Raw genomic sequence first — 17668 nt, 5'->3', positions numbered from 1 at the left:
CTGAACTTAATTAACATATCCATAGCCACCTGTGAATGCTCTAGCATTTGGAGGAATAGAAGACTAAAGAAGAAAACAAGACACAGATTTTGAAAAAGAATCAAAACACTCAGTTTAGGTACAACAGTAAGCATGCAGATAAGTATTTTTTCTCGTATTCCTGGTATTACTGTAGAACACAGAAGTCTATAAGGACACCAGAACTCTACAGTCCTACACGCAGACAGAAGATAAAAGTCAGCCAATAACTATTTAACGCACACTACCTCTGTTTCCTCTTCACTGCTGATATTTGGAATTTTGGGGTCAGTCATCCCAGTCAGTCCTTCCCTCCCAGTCCAAGTCAGTTAGACTTGGAGACCTCCCCTTTGAACCTGCTGCCTCTCTGTAATATGAAGAGCTTCAAATCTATGGTTAATATTTCTTTTCTGGTCAAGCATCTCCAAAACCACCAACCCTCTGCCCCTTGTTTTGATAAACTTTTCCTTCTTCGATACTTCCCTGGACCTGCAATTATAAAGGGCTGTATCAAGATCATGGGCAAGGCACTTTTTTAGCTGTACTGCTCAGGCATGCCACCCCTGAAACTGGTTCCTGTCTCCTACATTCTGCACATTCAATGTTTCGGTTGCTTGGCTTTTGGGGGTTTGGTTTTTGGTTTTGGTTTTTGGTGTGGGTTGGTTTTTGAGGTTTTTTTGTGGGAACTTCAGGAAACAGAGAATGATGACAGACCAGTTTAAGACTCCCAACAAAAAACACTTAAGTCAGTCTGAACCAGGTTCACTTTGCAACTTGCCAATACTTGTGAAAAGAGAGGGCATGAACTTTGAGTGAGAGGACAGGGTTGCTTACATGTTACCCAAAAACATTCATTAAATGAGTCCCAACCCTGACTTCTGTTCTGCTACAAGTCAAAGCTGATAGTCTAGACCTTGATCACAGCACTGTTGTATGGCATCCCAAATGTGTGGCATCAACAGGCAGACATCCAAGCACCACTTTTTCCTAACACAGAAAATACAGGGGAAATACTGTCTCAATATGAGAAGCTCAAAATACCAAACATAATTTGTAAAATGTAAACAGAAATGTTGTTCAAGGTGTTACAATATCTTCTGCATTGGAGAAGGAAAAACTTCACTCATTCCTTCCTTGGGTGTTGCTGAAAGCTCTTGAGATCAAAACACACAAGTTTGCTGCTTTCGGTCATAACAGAGAGAGCAGCTGGGAGTAACCTGGATGAGAAGCATTTTCTCTTCTCCCACAGAGAGCCAGAGCCATCCATGGCTCTCATTCACTCGATTTGGCCATCAGGCATGACTGAGAGCTAAGGGACGGTGGAACACTTCAGTCGCATGCATGGTATACAGCCAATCTCGCTTGTCCTTGGGACAGACACAGCTCGCAACTGTCCCGTGCAGACAGAGCTACGAGAGGTGGACACCTCCACTGAGCATCTGTGTGATGCACGTTATCAGCAGTCAAATCTGGAAAGCTTTTCAGGGGAGCAAGACAACACACCCCTGAAATGAAACTCAATGCACTTCCTCTTGCTATGTCAGAGTGAGGGTGCTGTGAAGGCTCATGGCAGTCGGTGTTCTAATATAGGCCAACACAACAGTCAGTCCTCACGAATTCCTGAAGACACCCACAACACCTGCTGTGGAAACTTTTATCCCAAATCTTTTCACTTTACAAATTCCTAAGCTATGAAAATGGAAACCTGGAGTGGAAACACGACCTTCCCAGGGGGATCTGCCAGACCAAGGCGCACCCCAAGCGTCAGCCCCAGCTCTCGATGCCTGCCTGCTCGGTGCCCCTCCTCTGTCGCCGCCTGCCCCGAGGGGACAGCGCGACCCTGGCTTCATTCCCACCGCCCTCCCCCAAGCCCCCCTCCCGGGAGCAGCCGCGGCCTCGGGGCAGTGCCGCGGTGGCCGTTGCCTCCCCGTGAGGCTGCGGCCTGCCGCCTCGCCGGGCAGCGCCGGCACCGAACGCGTCTTTCAGCCCCGCTGCCCCTCGCCCGACACCGGGGCCCAGGCTGGAGGCGGCTGAGGGGACTGCGGGACAGGGCGCCGGGGGCGATGGTGGCACGGGGATGCGGGGCGTGGGGGTGAGGGGATACAGGGATGAGAGGGCGGGGGGACGCGAGAATAAGGGGATGGGGGACGAGGGGGTGAGGGGACGAGGGGGTGAGGGGACGAGGGGGTGAGGCGCCTCCGCCGCCCTTCCCGCTCCACTTCCGGGTTCCCCGCCGCGCCCCCGGGCGCTGACGTCACCGCGCGCGGACCCCGGAAGTGGAGCCGGAGGGGGGCGGGCGGCGCCGCGCGCGGCGCCAGGACCCCAAGACGGCGGCGCGTTCCCCGGTAACGGCGCCGCGCCCGCCCCGCCCCGCCCCGTCGGCGACGGGCGCCAGGTACGTGCTGCGGCCCGGCCCCGGGCCCGGCCCGCCACCTCCCGCCGGGACCAAGGGGCGCGGCGGGGCCGGGGCGGGAGGGGGGCGGCCGGCCTTCGCCCTGCCGGTGGTGCCGCGGCGAGCGGGTGGGGGCGGCGGCGCCCAGCCTTCCCTCGCAGCCCCTGCCCCGGCGGAAGACGCCGGGCTCGTGGGGCCTGGCCTCTTGGCGGCGGCAGGCCCGCAGCGGCGGCGGGGCTGGAGGGGGGCGGCGGCCGCCTGCGGTCGGGTCCCGGGCTGTCCGCGCCGTCCCCGTCCCGGCGCTGGGGGGCGGGTTTGGCGGCAGCGTGGTGCCCCGAGCCCCCCGCCACGACAGACCCCGTGCGAACGCCGGCGGGGGACCACCACCGTGTCACCTTCCCCGGGACCGGCCCGCGCTCTGTCCGCAGCAGCTCCACGTGTTTGCACCTTCTGCGCCGCGCTTCGGTACCAGAGGGGCAGACGAACCAGAAAGCAACTATAATTTCCAATTTTCCAAATAACTTGAAGCTTTTTTTTTTTTTTTCCCTCCCCAAAATGCTCACTCGCAGTCATTGCTGCAGCTCTTTGGTGCTGTCAGCTGCTTCCACAAAACAGGACTTGTCAGTTTTCCCTGTTACCTAACACAAGCTTTCCGTACGGTCATAAATGACAAAAAGTTATTGTGTGAGCATAATTCTCCTGACTTGGTAATATACAGGTGGGCATGAGTGGTAATTTTTCATTCCTGCTTTTGCTTTCCTGGATATACGTGACTGAAAACTTCTTTCTGGAGTGGAGTTTCTCCTAGTTGGTCTGGCAGCTTAGAAGCCTCCATGAAACGTTTGTAATTTGAGTTATCCAGGTGTAAATGTAGGGAGATAATTTTTCAGTTTAAACTGTTGCTGTTACTTGGTTTTGGCTTGGCAATAACTCAAAATTTGTTACTCTAAACCATCGGATGTTACACATCTCTAGTACCTTTTAAAAAAACAAGTGCTTTGCTTTTTAAAGAAGTTTTGGCTTCTTTTTTTTCTTTTAAAGCTTAATTACTGACACTTTTGATGGAGAATGTACCGCTTTCCTTCCAGATAGTTAACTTCTGTGGCATTACCTGAGCCAAGCTGCTAGGTCTCCTGCAAGCCAGTTTAATGAGTCTTCACAAAATGTAGCATCTGGTTTGCACTATTTCTATGTGAAGTTTTTGGCTAAGGTATTAAGTTTGAATAAGCAGGTAACAGACCTTGGTGAGGACACACCATCATTGGCCAAAGAGTTGTTACAACATGAATAGTAATTACAGGGCTAACTGGATGTATTTGGGTTTAACTGCGTGGTGATTTGGTGATGCCTTGAAGAGTAGGGTGGTGGCAATATTTGCCTTTGAAGAAGCATAAGCACCACTTGTACAGCAAAAAAGATGGGGTCCTTTTAGTAACTGCTAATATTTTCTTGGAATTGTTAATGAGGCTGTGAGTGAAGGAGGGTGGCAGCCTGTTGTGCTGCCCATGGTAAAGCTGCCTGATGATAGCTTGTGGTTAGAGAATGCCTGTAGGATGTTAACATTAGATTATTTGTAATTATGTAGGAAAAAGTAAAAATGCTCTCTTGTAGGGAAGGCTAAAGTATTAGCAACTGAAGGTACTGAACACTGTAAAGGGTATCACAGAGTGATAGCAATGTAAAATACAGAAAGCGTGTCTTTATATGCTCCTCTGCATTTAGAAGTGAACAGTTCTGGTATTCTGAGTGTTTCAGATCTTCAGTGTCTTTCCGAAAAAGTAATAATCATTATTTGCTCACGAGAGTACTGGTCTTCACAGGATAGCTGTAGACAGAAGCCCCAGGTGATGGCTGAAGTTACTGCATGCCTGTCTGCTGGAGGTCTGGTGTGCCACCCTTGGTGTTGGGCTGGGCACTCCCCTGCCCACCTCAATCAAAACACGGTGGGTTAAAACAGGTGTAATATTTATAGTGTTAAGTTGACCTGACTCTTTTTGTCTGAAATAGGTTAGCAGATGCTGGTAGGCGTAGGAATGAAATGAAAACTTCCAGCAGGCCAGCAGTACTGAGCAGCTGGAGGCGGACAAGGGCATCATCATTTCAGCACTCCGAGTGTGCACGATGCTTCTGTCTGCTTTACTGAAATACCTTTAATTATTTGAGTTTTCTCACCGCTGCCTGGATTTTGTCTGTTTTCTTCGGATTGCTTTTTCAGTGATGGTAGCCAATTATGACTATATGTTAATCTGCTAGTTGACTTGACCATGTTTTTTACTGAATTGCCTTTTATGTACTAGTTAGCTAATGTTTGGAAGAGCTTCTCTTTATAATTACTCAGTGGGGATTTATCTGTTGGTCTCTGTTCTTTTAAGTTCACAACTTTTTCTTTCCTTCTCCCCCCCCCCCCCCCCCCCCCCCCCCCCGAAGACTCAATGCTGACTTTAGAGGTTTTGTCATTCCAAGCTCTATAGAAAAGGTTCTGAATGCAACTCTGTTGCTGGTACTTTGAATTTGACCCACTGTTCCTTTGGGGAACAATGTGCTGTGGTGACTGAGGAGTTTTTTAGATTTACAATAGATTCCTGGAATTCTTTGAAGTAAAGCATACATACAAAGAATGAATTGATATCTCTTTTTATTTTTTTCCACTCGCTTACTGAAACAGATTGGTTAACAGTGGGCATGAAAACATGTGCTTATGGAATGTAATGCTGCCCTATGAGGGTGGTTTTTTGTGCTTTGGAAGGCACTTTTTTTTTTTTCCTCTTTCTAAGTGTGATCATACATATATCTACTTAGCCTGTAGATCAGTTTCATAGGTTTGCACTGGGTGGAATTCCTGAACTATAATTTAATGGGTTTAAAATGTGGGGTTTTTTCATGGATGTTGTGTTTTAAGTGCTGTGGGTATGGTATGTGTTATATGTGTATACATGCACACACCTTTTCATTTTTTGAGAGGAAGGCTCTGGAGTGATGACTCTGTGAACTTACTGTTTAACTACTCACAGTGTTTCTTACGCTGTTCTCATAATGTGACTGAGTCTTACTGGAAGGTGAAAAGGTAGAGTGTTCAATTTTGTATAATCTTTGCCTTTCTGCTCGGCTCGCCATCAGGTACTTACTAATGCTAGTTTTGGAGTGATTTTTACAGCTGCTTCTAGGAATTAGACTGGGATCCACAAGTTGTTTCCCTCCTGCTCAGGACCTGCTCTGTTAACAGAGTGCCCATGGTGCAGTTTCACAGCCCGTTTACATTACATCTCCACTGCTAGAAGGGGCAGCATGCCTCTCTTCTTCCTGCCCCATCCCTCCTGGATGTAGATCAGCTGGCTGCATAGTGAGCTGGGTGGGGAAGCTGATCCAGCTGATACAAAACTAGAGATATATGAAAAGCTCTTTTCTCATTGCAGCAGCTTGCTCACTAGTACAAGTGCCATCATAAGAAACAATGTGAGACTGTAGTTGGGAGTGGAGAGGCTGGAAGAAGGGCTGAAAGTGTTGTATTGTAGGGACGTGGATCGTGAATCTACAGCCTGTGTTGCCTTGCACTTGAACTTACCGTGCGGAAAGCCCCTCTACCAGTTTCCTGAGCAGCCTGCTCCTATTAATTAATTATTAATGATACTGCTGCTGAGGATGGTACCCCGCTCTGTGGCGTAGTGCAGTCTTCATGCAACCACTTGTATTCTGGTTACATTCTCCTGGATAGTCTCTGCTTCCAGCTTGATGGAGCCTCTCTGGTACTGCAGTTTGTATTCTGTTGAGTGGGTATCCAAGGAGGAAAGACGAACTGTGTAGAGCTTATCAGGTTAATTTTAGGTGTTTCTGCTTTACAGTTATTGTAGTTTCTGTATTCTGACTTCCTGTTGCCCAGCAGAAGTTGAAGGGGACCAGCCTGTGCTAAGCCTGCTAATACAGACGTTTGAGGCTTGGAAGTAGTCATTTTTAATACTTATCTGAAATAAGTGTTGTCTTAGCAACTGCAGTATTAGCTGAATCAATATATTTAGTATGGTGGTAAATTTAGGATACTCATCTGTGAGCAAATAGGGTTTTTTCCTCAGGTAAACGAAAGAAAATTTTTATCATCTTTATCATCTCTCTGGAAGCAGAGATGATGGTTAAAATAAGAACTAGTGGTACACATCATCAGTTGGACTGCAGATTAACCAGTTCCACTGTTGACTGGCAATAGGTCCATGCCTGAAGCAGCAGTGATACTGAATGTTAGTGTTTGTGTTTCTTGATGCTTATGCATTTAAAGTCAGGCCCATCAGGTTACATCGCTCAAGTTTCTACTTTTGGTGGTGGCGGGTGTAGTTTTTTCATTATCAGTTGTTTATAAGGAAGATTTTCTGTCTACTGCCAATTTCAAGTAAAAGTTTAAGCTAAGTATTTGGGTTTTTTGAGAGGGACATACTGAAAAATGCTTTCAACTGTATGAAAATATTCTTGATTACTCTTAAGTACCCCTAGGCATCTCCAAGATATAGATAAGAAATATGAAATTTAATAGGAAGATAGCTTTGGAAATTGCAAACTATTTCCCAAGACAGCTAGTCTGGATTTGTCTGAATTATAAGCTTCATAAAGTTGCCATTTTCCATTTGCAATTAAATCTTTTAAAATATTTGTTTTGAATTCTCTGGACATTTCAGCTGCAAGGTACATACTCTGCTGGCCTACTGAGCTTTCTTCACTGTGTCAGCTTTATGTGGTGTGCATGACAAAAGCCCCTGGTGGGTCACAGGAAAAATGGGTTCTTCTGTTTCTCATCATCCCTTAACTGAGGTATATTTTGGCTTAGGAACAGGCATAATGGACCACATTCTTGTTTTATTTCTGCTGCATGCTGGGAGCTAGCAGGTCTGTTGCATTTTGCAGCCATTGTATACCTCTGTGCTTGAAGGAAAACTATCATGGTTTTTAGAGTAATAACTGCTTGTCTGAGAAGATGGACAAGGCGATTCTGATTGATCTTGTTAATCTGCCAAGTAGTACTCTCCAGGTTGTCTTGAACATTCCATTGAACACCAAACCCAACACATACGGTAGTGGTTATAGTTTGTTTTGAAGTTCTGCAAACCAGGCTTTACAAAGCCTTGAAATGCACGTTTAAGTGAATGTCATATTTGTGCGTAGCACCTTTAGCGTATAACAATGCAAATCTGAGTCTTCTTGTTTAACTGAAGACTGTGCTAAACCATATTCTTGCTTTGCTTTATTCCTTCATATCCAAAGCACTAGAGTATAGCCAAGCAACACTGAAACCACCTAGCTTTTTTTTTAAACAAATGAGCATGTAATTCCTCTTGCAGAACATGTGTGCTATAAACCCATCTCAAGAAATAAGATGTTGAGTAAGTGCACTAGATTTAAGTAAAAACAGGCACCACAGTAAAAATGCAACCAAAAGTATTTTCAGAGGAAAAATATGTTAACAGAAGACTTGGTAGTGAGAGAGCCATTATATAAAGGCATTATGGAAAGATGGTGAAATGAGGGATAAATAGGTGTGCTCATGCACACAATCTGTATCTCTCTTGAAGAATAATAATCCCTGTACTGAAAGAGTAGCTCCCCACTGAAGCATATGATTAAATTCTGTGAATAAAATCTGAATCTGTATATTGATAACTCTCGAGATGCAAGACTGTGTTAACATAGCTGCCCACCACCCAAGCCAAGGGGAAAGATTTCAGGGCAGGCACAGCCATCAAAATCAGTAAAGCAATTATAAATTTAAGCTCGTATTTGATACATGGTAGTCAATAAGTCAAAAATTAGTGGAGGTTTCTTGATACTTTATTTTAAATGTTTGTGTTTTGGAACAGCAGAGTGTGAAATTTGGAAGAGTAAACTGTTGCCTATCAGAATAATCGTTTATTGAGTCCTTCTTTTGCTTTGTCTGTATATCTTTCTTGCCCATGTTGGCAAATCAGGCTAAGAGTTTTCAGGTGGCAGCTGTATGTTCCAGCTTTGTTCTGTCACCTTGGTTGCACCAGGTAATGAACAAAATCTGAGAACTGATAAGTTAAAAATATACTGTTAAAAAAAAAAAAAAAGAGGGAAAGAAAGGAAGATAGTTTTAACTCAGATCAGGTCCCTGTTCTGGTGTAACTCAGATCTGATTCTCTGTACCGGTTCACTATGCATTGCTACATACAGTTCTGTCAGTGCAGCTGAGGGGGTAGCGTGGGTAGGGGGTGGGACCGCTTAAGTCATTTTGCAAAGATGTGTTTGGGAATATGTCCTTTGATTCTAAGACCTGGGGGCAGGAACGGTCTTTGTTCTGTATTTGTTCTCTAAGACACAGTGGGGTACTTGTTATCTGTCCGGATGAAGTTGAACACAGCTTTCCCTTGGGTTGGATTTAACATTTCTCAGCATAAGAAATTGTCTTCAATTTTTAGAAATTTCAAGCTTGTTCTGATAATGGCAGCATGAAAGCTCCAGGTTATCTCACTCAGTGTTATGTCCACTGTGATAATGGAACTTTTATTTCCAACAAGTTGCAATAGATGCTTAACCACCATGCTATGGGAGATTTCATATCTGTAGCAAACCCCAGCTAGTATCCTGACTAGTACTTTATTTCTTAAGACATGGTTTTCTGTTGTCAGTGACTCAGAAATGTACAACGACATTTTTGGCACACAGTGCCATTTGTTCTCCATTGTTGCCCTTCCTAAATAGGTTTTATCTCTTGATTCTAGCATTACATTCTTGTGAATCATCCCACCAACTTCACTAATATCAGATAAGTTGAATGTATGTTCCTGCAGGAATGCTCTAAGTTTTTGTTAATATCTTCCCAACGTCATTCTGTGGGTAATTAAAAGATTTTTTTAAAAAATTGCCTTTTAATTCTTTATTTTGCTAGTTCTATTCTCCTTGTCTTTCTTTCTGGTGAATATTTAAGTTGTCATAAAAATTAGGGTAACTCCCTAAGGAGTAAATGTGAAAGGACCACACCAAAATAACCAGCAGTTTGAATTCTTGCATGTGTGAGGTAGTAGGTTGAGGCATAAGGCAAGAAATAGAAATACACTGAGATGGAATGTCCAGTTCCTTATTGATACCAACCCATACCTGCATTTTCTTCAGATGAGGGAGAAAGCTGTTACTTCATTTGTATCAGATAGAAATTGAATTTTTCAAAGCTAGTAGCACATTCCTTTGAGAAGCTCAGATTTTGCCTACCCAGAGATATCCAGAGGAAACATTTAAAAGAACATTATTTAGAAAATTCCTGAGAACGACAATCTTTGGAGAGTACTGCCAGCAGGAATATAAGGAAACTTTACACATGTGGTAGTAAACTCTAGCTTTCCAGAAAAGGAGCATTATGTAGATAATCTAGCATTTTTTCTTTGTTTTGCTAGTACTAAATTGCATTTACCTTCTGTTCTCTGTAGCAGCATAGGATAGTAGATAAATAAAATCTAATGTTTTATATTATGGGAAATGCTGGTAGATACACCCCTCAAAAAAATTTACCGTGGGGGTGGTCAAGCAAGGGAATGAGGCTCAGAAATAGTGGAATCACTGTAGTTGCACATGTTTGGAACTTGACTGGGCAAGTGCCCGAGTGGCCTGTTCTGGTAAGACTAGCTTTTTCAGGGAGGTTAGGCAAGTTGGCCACCGAAGGTCCATTCCAGTGTGCGTGATGCTGTGGTGCAGTACCCTTGTGTCTTTTGTTTCTTTTGGGTAAGAAACGTAATAATTGGTGTCCTGGTTTCAGCTGGAATGGAGTTAATTATCTTCTCAGGAGCTCATGCGGTGCTGTGTTTTGGCTTTGGTGTGAGACTGTTCAGTTCCTCAGGCCTTGCTAGCAAGGAGGCTGGAGGGGCACAAGGGGTTGGGAGGGGACACAGCCAGGACAGCTGACCCCAACTAGCCAGAGAGGGATTCCATACCATGGGACATCGTGCCTGGTGTATGTACCCGGGGGGCTGGCCGGGGCAGGCAGGGCATTCTCGGGCACTGGCTGGGCATCGGTCAGCAGGCGGTGAGCAGTTGTGCTGTGCACCACGTGTTCCTTTCCGCCTTTCCCTCCGGATGTTATTCTTTCCCTCCCCCTTTTCATTATAACTGTTATTGTCATCGTTGTTATTGTTCTTACATTTTTATTCTATTTCAACTATTAAATTGTTCTTATCTCAACCCCTGAGTTTTACATTCCTTTCCAAGTCTCCTCCCCATCCTTCTGGGTGAGAGGGGAGTGAGCGGAGTGGCTGTGTGGTGCTTTATTACCAGCTGGGGTTAAACCATGGCACTTGGCAAGGTCTACGTTTGTGTCTGGTATCAACTTCAGGTTTAGTATGTAAAAATCTCCAGTGGTTCTACCTGTACAAGACATGCTGTGCCCTTTTGGTTGGTTGGACATATCTACCAGTGCCATAGAACAACCGAGTGTGCTTGTTCTGCTACTGGGCTGTGGTGAGGGTGACAGTTGGAAGTGGACAGCAGGGAATTTGGTCTGAGGAGAATGCTCAGTGGCTTTGTTATTGCCATGCTTGTTCTGTAATGACCAGATGAATGAAACCTGGGGACTGAAGCGGAGTAGACTAGGGGAAGTTTGGAATGAGGAGTTGAGCTGGCAGTGTCTTTGTGGAAGCACTTGAAAGTACGAGTGAAGACAGCTTGGGGAGAGGGTTGGAGTGGCACTAGGAGCTCTCGGAGTGGAATGAGGCCAAGTGGGACTGGGAGCTTGTGAGAGAGGTCATAGAAGATGATTGAGAAGCACTTTAATACAGGGGATGAGGAACTGAGGATGGGAGAAACTGTAGGGTCATACTGAAGGCTCAAGAGAGGAAGGTCAGACAAAAAATTGAATAGTTCCTTATCAAGTGAGTGCCTGTATTCTACGCATTGACAGATGCAGAAGTGCAGCGAAAAAAATTAAATGTGATTATGCCATCTGTACAGGGTTTGTACAAAACACTGGCAAGGTTTTGGCAGTGAGGGGCTGCAGGGGTGGCTTCTGTGAGGAGCTGCCAGAAGCTTCCCCCATGGCCGATGGAGGCGACACCAGCCGGCTCCAGGATGGCCCTGCCGCTGCCCCAGGCCGGGCCCATCGGTGGCGGTGGCAGCGCCTCCGGGATAACGGCTTTAAGACGGGGGAAAACCCGCCCCGTGCAGCCGGGGCTGGAAGGGCGGCACCGTGTGAGAGCCGCGGCCCTGCGGCCCCCAGGGACCGCGCTGGGCCCGGCCGGGCCTGGGGGGCTGCGCCCCGCGGGGGCCTCGGGCTGGGGCGGCGGTGAGGAGCTGCGGCCCCCGGGAAGGGCTGGCGCTGGAGAAGCTCCTGGAGAAACGTGTCCCGCGGGGGGACCCCGGGCTGGGGCTGGGCAGGGTGTGAGGAGGACGGAGCGGCACGGACAGCTGAGGGACTGACCCCAGCCCCATTCCCTGTCCCCTGCGCCGCCGGCGGGGAGCGGGGAGAGAAACTGGGGGTGAAGCTGTGCCCAGGCGGAAGGGAGCGGTGGGGGGAAGGTGCCTTTAAGGTTTGACTTTATTTCTTATTTTCTACTCCGATTTGATTGGTGGTAAATTCAGCTAATTTTCCCAAGTCGAGTCTGTCTTCCGGATGACAGGAATTGGTGGGTGATCTCCCTGTCGTTACCTCAACCCTCCAGCCGTTTTGTTAGACTTTCTCTCTCCTGCCCAGCTGAGGAGGGGAGTGATGGAGTGGATTTGGGGGCACCTGGCCTCCAGCCAGGATCAACCCCACACGCTTTCATTTTGTAAATGACGTAGAGAGTACATTTATTGATTTTACAGAGAATACCAGGCTGGGAGGGGATTCAAGTTCTCTGAAGAATAAATTTAGAATTTTAAATGGCTTAGAAAAATTAGAGAAACAATGGAAAAGAAATAATGCCTTTTAACAGGGCAAATGCTAAGTGCTGTGCTTATATTAGTTTCCTACATAAATACAAAATAGCAGTTATTCTACAAAAAAGAATCCCAGATTTTTAGGTGAATCATAGTCTGAACATGCGTCAGTAGCACGCTGCTGTTGCAATAAGGGTAATCATTCTTCTCGGATGTATAGTTAGAAGGGACATATTTAAACATGTCACATGGTGATTTCATTCTACTCCACATTGCTTGGGCTTCATCAGTTTTGGGTATCACATTTAAGAAATGGTTTGAGCTGATTTCTGCTAGGGGAAAGCTACAAGAATCTTCAGAAGTCTAGGGAAAAAAAAGTGCAATGTGGAAAGGCAGAAAGAGTAGTTTGCTCAGACTAGAGGAGACTGAGGGAGATACGAAAACAGTTTGCAGGTACAGGAAGGGATGCTACGAAGAGAAAGGGTATAAACTTTCTAAGTGTCAGGAAGTAAAATGCTGTGGCAAAAGTTAGGAAAAATATTCTCCTGAAAAGAGTAGTTTAATGTTGGAATAGATTTCTGTTTACAGCCAAAATACTCATACTGAGTCAGATGTTTAGTTTAGTTGTCACTAATGCTGGGGGATGTGGTTTCCCTGTAGCTGCTGGAGCCTCTGCACAACCACCCACCTTGCATGGAGAGGAGAACTTCAGCTTTGGTGTCAGAGGTTTCCCCTTGTCTTCCCTTCCTCAGGGCTGTCAACCATGGCTGGGGCAAGCAGAGCAAAAGGCAGGAGGTCTGGCGGTTTGGATGCCCATTGGGGTGGGCACAAGATGAGGTTCAAGCATGAACTTAGCCTAACAACATGAGGAGGTTGGGGAGTGTTCATCGTGAATATTTAAAAGAAGTTAGGCAAGACCACACTGGACAGAAACTGATAGAGATGACGCTAAGTTAAGAGAAGTAGGAGAGAATGAGGTGACTTCCTCTTTGTTTTTATTTTCTCCACATTGTTCTTTTTGTGTAAGACTGCATGGGTGCTGAACTAAGTTTGTGCAGGCAACCTTAATTTTGGTATTTCCTGATACCTGTAGGCTTGACAGTCTTTTGGTAGTGTCTGTGGGTGATGAAGGCACACATATTAAGCGTATGCTATTATCTGTGGAAATAGGGTATGGACACTTTTTAAGGTTTTATTCATCTGCAGGGTGATTTTAACCAGCTTGAAGGTGTTTAATGCACTTAAAAGAATAGTTGCCAATGGAATGAGAAATATCCAGTGTTGTCAGCTTTCACAAATTTGTCATGACTGTGGCCCTGATGGTTTTGACAGTTTTATGATGATAAATTTTGGCTGTTTCACACAAATTGAAGAATCAGAATCAGAAAGAAATTCCTAACAACACAAAACAAACTGCTGAGACCATGAGCTCTTAATTCTTGCTCAACCACATGCTGCTCATGATGATTCTCACAGCCATTGTTAAAAGCTGTTTGTTGCTATTGTGGGAGGTGACCAACTTATGTATAAATACATACATGTACACACACGTATTTTTTGCATATCCATTTCTTTTAATAATTTTTGCTGTGCTGTAATTGGTTTTGGTAGTTGATGTGATACTTCTCTTTGCAAATTCACTTTGTCCTGTGTTTATACTGCTCATGTGACCTTCAAAGGCTCAGCACAGCTTTCATTTAATTACAAAAATATTCTTGTTTACATAAGGATACTTTAAGGTGGTGCTATTTCAGTGCAGATTTCATTGAAAATTGACAGTTACAAAATAATGGAATATGTCAAGTTGGAAGGGACCCATAAGGATCATCGAGTCCAACTCCCTGCTCCTCAGAAAGTACTTAAAACTAAATTATGTGGCTAAGCATTGTCCAGATACTCCTTGAACTTTGCTAGACTTGGTGCCATGAGAAAATGTTTGTATCGCTTACAGTGTGCTTTTCACGAGTCTTGTCACACTTGGGAGGTTGATGCTTGTTCGTATTTTTTCCATGTGACACAACTGTATAATGTGTCTCTGCTTTGCTTGTGTTAATTTTTGTGTAGTATTGGGAAGCAATACAATCAACTGCTATACATGTTGACATGAAAATAAGAACTTTAACATGGTTAGACTTCAGTAGACGTGTTCTGTTTACATGACTTTTTAGGGTTAGACATTATTAACCTAATCACAAGGTGACATGAAGTTGAAATAACACAATAGGTTGTTTACCATTGTCCTGTAATTAGTGTTCTTTTATCAATAAACACTGTTGTAGCTGTTACATTTTTCCATTACCACACTATTCAAACCATTAAGTTGTGTTTAACAGCAGCATTCCTTCTAAAAAGGTACCTAATCGCAGTCTGAGTTATGAAGAGTCCAAAGAGTCCACTACTTCCCATAACTTAATGGTTAGTCGTTGTCTTTCCTGAGAGTGATTATTTATTAATGTTAACCCAAAGAACAATAAAAGAGGTGTTAAAGGAAGTCCTTTGTTGCTCATTTTAAATAATATTTTGAATGATAAAGGAAATCTTAGAGGATGAGAGAAGTGCTGATGGTGTCTGTACTTGGTAGAAGAGAGTGGTTCAATCCAGAAAATAATAGATTGTAAATATTTTGTAAAGGGAGTACTTCAAGATAAATTTCATTCAAGCTTCAAGACTGTTTAGTATCGGTAAAATAGCCCTGTCATGAGGCACTAATGTGCTTCTAGAAAAGTTTTAAGTAGCACTTTTTAGGAGTGGTAGTCTCCTGTAAATACTGCTTAGGAGTGAACTTGAGAAACAATGTTAAATTGTTACTAGTGCCATTTTGTTTTATAACAGCAGTGCAGTCAAGGGGATGTCTGGCTGGGATTTAGCTTTGCTTAAAAGGAGCTGGAAGGAGATGCTGTTGGATGGCAATGCCAGCCCTGTGCCCTTGGGGCAATGAAGGCAAACGGGGTCCTCCATTGTATTGGGTGCTGTGTCTGGTTTTGTCCTCTGATTTCAAGAGAGACACTGAAATATTAGAGAAGGACCAGTAGGTGGCCACCAGGATGATTACTGTGTTAGAAGGATGATTAGCATGTTGGAGAACTCAAAATTTTGGGGAAGGTTCAAGGAAGTTTGTAGAGGAGAGAAGGTTTGGGAAGATTTTATCAGTTATATGATACCTAGAAGGTAGTTGTGAAGAAGTTGTTCTCTACTTACATGGATGAGAGGAGAAATTTAATCTGGGTATAAGAAAATCTTTTAGGAATGTTAATCATTGGTGTAAGTTCTTCAGAGGCATGATAGAATCTCCCTAACTGGAAATATTAAAGGCTTACCTTGGCAGATCCCCAGCTTACCTGATGTGAGGCCTAATGAAGTACTCTCCAGGAGAAGGCTGGTGACCAGAGCATTTCCAGAGGTCTTTTCCAACCTAGACTGCTCTGTGATGGTATGGGTTAGAGCTGTTTGGCAGTCTTGCCTCTGGGCAGAGATAGCAAGGTTGTAGATGAGGCAGTAGCAGAGCTGTCTAAAGAAGTCTGGTCACAGTTACTGACTTAGGCAATTAATGGAATATTTTTAATGTAAATTTTAGATTTTTCAATTTTTAAAGCTGAACCAGTAATGAAAATTAAATTTACTTGTCTTGCTTTTTAATCTTTGTTCTTTTTATTATTTTGTAATAGAAAGTAAAAGAAGATCTACTGAAGTAAAAAAATTAAAAATACAAGTGTGATGCAGTCGGAATTTTAAGATTGAGTTCATATAATTATCAAGCTAAAAGGCTAATGTGTTTATATTATTCACATTGTTTATACATATATATATTGCAATATAGTGCTGCTTTATGACAATCCAGCAGAAGCAAATCTGTGGACTGCATGTGTTTCACAGGGCTATTTGCTTTGCCCTCCAGATAGTTGAAATGAAGCGATACTACTTGGTTCGGCTGGCCAAATAGCATGTGCTATCTCAGGTAGAGGGCAGAGCAAAGACATTTGAGATTCTATATTAGTAAGCTGGGAAAAATGATAAAATCGAAGAAACAGATGTCCTACAGCAGGAAAAGCTGTAGGCAGAGCTGTAAGGCAGATTTCTTGAGGCAGACGCTGCTGCAAAGAGGTGGTGTGTAGATTATGGGAATTTGGGGTATTTTAGTCTGATTCTGAAATAAGGTATCTTAATGGTGAAGTGATGTCTTCAGTAGCCCTGCATGCTCATTTGAGTTGTTCGTGATTTGATTCCACATAGCATCCATCCGTTTTGGGTATTTCTGTGTCATCAGCGTTATATACAGAGTAGTCAAGTGGGGTGGTGGTAATTATTCTTTGCATGTGTACATTCTGGAAGGTGTTGGAGGAAACGGGTATGTCACAGAAAGCTGGGTGCATGTGGAGTGGCTGGAAGACAACGGACATATTATGAGCAATCCAGACCAAGTAACTTTGTTGTAATAGCAGGCCGAGCAGGCCGAAGCTGTAAGAAGCTGCCGGTGTTGTGAAGGACATATGCAAGGCCAAGGGAGACAGAGAAACCGTGTATTCGCGGAGAGGTAAGAGAGGTGGACAGAAAGATGAGAAAAACCAGGATGCTTGCACAAGGAGGGAGCAGCATGTGGTCACCACACCGGGACCGATCATGGGGGAGGTGGAAGCGTGTGAACGAGTAGTTTTAACCTCTCACCTTTTACATAGCAAAGCCTGCATAGCGTGTGTATTTTTAGCTGGGGGTGTAAATTGGTGTGGGTCTATTAATAGCACCTGTAGAGTATAAATTGCTGTGTATCCCTTAATAAAGTGGCACTAACTTGATCACATTGATCGTATAAGTTGTGTCTGAGCCTTCTGCGTCAACAGGTGCACCTCTTACCTTTCCCTAGTCTCTCCTTGTGCACATCTTCAGCACGGAGTCTGGAGTGGAATTAGAAATACCTTGCTGTGTATGAGGATCCAGACAGTTTCTCACCTTCTCTCTTCTGCGGCTGTCCTGCAAATGATTTTGGTGTCTCTCCTAAGAGAAGGCTCTTTTGATAAGTCATTGAGTTTTTCTGTGTTCAGATCTTTTTCTTTCCCAGCAGACCCATGGGATTTCTTGAGAGAGGATGACATTAAAAAAAGACTAAAAATTCTGACTTTGTCCTGTAACTTAACTACATACAGAGATGAGGCTATTGAGATTCGGTCTACTCCACCCCATGTTTCAAGCCAGAATCCCATTAAAACAAACAGACTAGTACAATAATCTTAAAATCTCATCCAAGCAGGTTTTTTTATAAACTATCACAGGGCAATTTCAGGTATATTATGGAGTAATACTGTGCCAAGTCCTTGTGAATTATCCTTGCGATGTACACTGACAGGAAGATCTGATTCTGTAATTAAAGAGCATGTCACAGAACTGGTTTCCAAATAATTGTACAGCTTCAACATTTCTTTTTGT

General features: G+C 44.3%; 1 protein-coding gene across 1 annotated transcript in view; it reads left to right on the top strand.

Annotated features, from left to right (window-relative positions):
• Positions 1-2267: 2267 nt before the first annotated feature.
• The window catches only part of FAM172A (family with sequence similarity 172 member A), a 270150-nt gene continuing 254749 nt past the window's right edge, over positions 2268-17668 (top strand). The window contains exon 1 of the mRNA XM_056323941.1: positions 2268-2413. The gene's annotated coding sequence lies outside the window, so the exon portion shown is untranslated. The remainder of the gene's footprint in view (positions 2414-17668) is intronic.

Source organism: Falco biarmicus, chromosome Z, assembly GCF_023638135.1.
Source record: "Falco biarmicus isolate bFalBia1 chromosome Z, bFalBia1.pri, whole genome shotgun sequence".
In the NCBI taxonomy this organism is placed as follows: domain Eukaryota; kingdom Metazoa; phylum Chordata; class Aves; order Falconiformes; family Falconidae; genus Falco; species Falco biarmicus.
This window is presented reverse-complemented; position numbering and strand designations above follow the sequence as displayed.